Below are 2,500 nucleotides of genomic sequence, written 5' to 3' on the forward strand. Positions count from 1 at the left end.
ACTGCACCTTAACCTAAGTTACACTGCACCTTAACCTAAGTTACACTGCACCTTAACCTAACTTACACTGCACCTTAACCTAACTTACACTGCACCTTAACCTAACTTACACTGCACCTTAACCTAACTTACACTGCACCTTAACCTAACTTACACTGCACCTTAACCTAACTTACACTGCACCTTAACCTAACTTACACTGCACCTTAACCTAACTTACACTGCACCTTAACCTAACTTACACTGCACCTTAACTGTCACATGTAACGTCACAGGAATGTAGCTTTGCCTAACAGCAACCCTCTGAACATAGTTCACTGCTTGGATCCTCTGGTGTCATGTGTATTTCTTGATGCCATGGTGCGTACCCTCACATAAAGGTCTTTCGAGTGTTGCGTACTTTCTACACAGTCCCGCTAACCACTGGAAGGGTGTACCGCTACAGAACGAATATCGCCCTCCCCTCCTGCCCTTCCAAGCTGGTCGGTCAGGCGTTTGTTTGTGAAATGAGCCTTGCAGCTGTTCAGTTGCATTCGGTTGTCGATGCAGTCAGTGTACGTTGTGGTACGGCCTGTGTGGACTGTCCGCTGATGTACGCGTAACCCACACTGATCATCCGTCGTTACGTACTGAGTGACATAATGTGGCACATGCTTGACCGTACACCGGCTGCGCCCTACAATGGCGAATCATAAGGGCCATATGTTGTGCACGATGCTACTTGTCTCGTCTCCCCATTACAGCGAGATTGCACTGTTGTACGCCGTACAGACATGTGGTAAGTAGGTACGGACGAAAGTATTGCATGTTGGCCCCCCCCCCCCCTCCTCCCTCTGCCGGGAATCAGCGTGAGCCGTCTGTTGATGTAGCGACGAGGGTTTTCCTATTTAATCGTATTGCCCCACACAACATGATAGCACGGTGGACCGCGTTCCACATCTGCGACATGCTACAGAGGCCGGTTGACAGTCGACCGCGCAAGGGACATTGCACACGTGCGCGGACCATCTTCCACGTGTTCTCTCGTGTACATGCCGCAGTGTGTATGTGGGCTGATGTAGCGTGTCGTGACACATAACATGCAGGCATGCCAGAATCGTAGATTTCGCAAATGTAGATTGACGTATACGTTTGCTGCCAAAGATCCGCAAATGAACTGGAAATCAGTTGTTGAGCGGTTGTTCGCGCTGCAGGTGCATCGGTGATAGCGACGATCGGTACATCTGTGAACCGGTTGTTTCGGCGGTACCCGCCATGCCCCCGAACCTGAGTTGGCCATGTGGGTATGAAGCGATACGAGGCTGTGGCTTGGCGGGACAGTCCCCGGCCGGTGAGGGGGGGCCGCCCGGCGTGCTGGCCGCGCGCTGCGTGAGCGCACGCACTACAGCCGGCTGGTGGGGGGCGCCCAGTGGCAGGAGCGCCGGCCGACGGGCCCGGCTGGCGTCCCAGCTATGCGCCGGCGCACCCTGCGCGCGGCGCCAGGCGGCCAAAGTGGGTTCTGTCGAGCCCGGTGCGAAGCGCGGTGGACATCTGCAGTGTGCTGGTCCGATTGCGGACTGTGTGCGTTGAGGATGCGCCGCCGCCCGGCACTCGGCGTCGCGACGCCGTCTGCTGCTCGGTCGCCCCCAGCGGTTCTCGCAGGTGGTTTGTATCGCAGCTCTGCGGACGTGTTGGCGCGTGCGCTGTGCTGGGAGAGTTCGCTTCTGCACCCAAGTGGGGCTTTGCCCTTCTGTGGCGCTGGCGTTGGAGCTGCCGGTCACCGTAGGTGGCGCGTGTTGTTTCCCGCCGGCAATGCCACGACAGCACGCTCCCGGGCCTCTGTCGGCAGCGGCAAGCTCAGTTGGGAGCACGGGTGTTCGCACTGAAAGCGTCTACTCGCCTATCTCCGGGCGATTGCGCCTCTCTCGAACCCGACCAAGTACTTAGGACGGCGCTGCGCGCCGCCGGGACCTGAGAGGGTTTCGAGGTGTATCGTGCAGGGGAGCTCAGCCTCCTCCTGTTTGCAGAATAATTGAGCGGACGCTTGCGTGTTCGCGCGGGCCCTCGGGACACACTCCCGGGCGGCCGGCTGCTCAGCTCTCGTTGACGCAGCTCCCTGGTTGATCCTGCCAGTAGTCATATGCTTGTCTCAAAGATTAAGCCATGCATGTCTCAGTACAAGCCGCATTAAGGTGAAACCGCGAATGGCTCATTAAATCAGTTATGGTTCCTTAGATCGTACCCACGTTACTTGGATAACTGTGGTAATTCTAGAGCTAATACATGCAAACAGAGTCCCGACCAGAGATGGAAGGGACGCTTTTATTAGATCAAAACCAATCGGATTGGCTCGTCTGGTCCGTTTGCCTTGGTGACTCTGAATAACTTTGGGCTGATCGCACGGTCCTCGTACCGGCGACGCATCTTTCAAATGTCTGCCTTATCAACTGTCGATGGTAGGTTCTGCGCCTACCATGGTTGTAACGGGTAACGGGGAATCAGGGTTCGATTCCGGAGAGGG

General features: G+C 56.1%; 1 non-coding gene across 1 annotated transcript in view; it reads left to right on the top strand.

Moving 5' to 3' along the window:
- The first annotated feature begins 2,092 nt into the window (after positions 1-2,092).
- LOC126317039 (small subunit ribosomal RNA) overlaps positions 2,093-2,500 on the top strand; it is a 1,893-nt gene continuing 1,485 nt past the window's right edge. Inside the window, exon 1 of the ribosomal RNA XR_007556378.1 lies at positions 2,093-2,500. This exon is cut by the window's right edge and continues 1,485 nt beyond it. This is a non-coding gene — a ribosomal RNA (small subunit ribosomal RNA).

The sequence above is a fragment of the Schistocerca gregaria genome, unplaced genomic scaffold (genome assembly GCF_023897955.1).
Source record: "Schistocerca gregaria isolate iqSchGreg1 unplaced genomic scaffold, iqSchGreg1.2 ptg000616l, whole genome shotgun sequence".
Taxonomy (NCBI): Eukaryota; Metazoa; Arthropoda; class Insecta; order Orthoptera; family Acrididae; genus Schistocerca; species Schistocerca gregaria.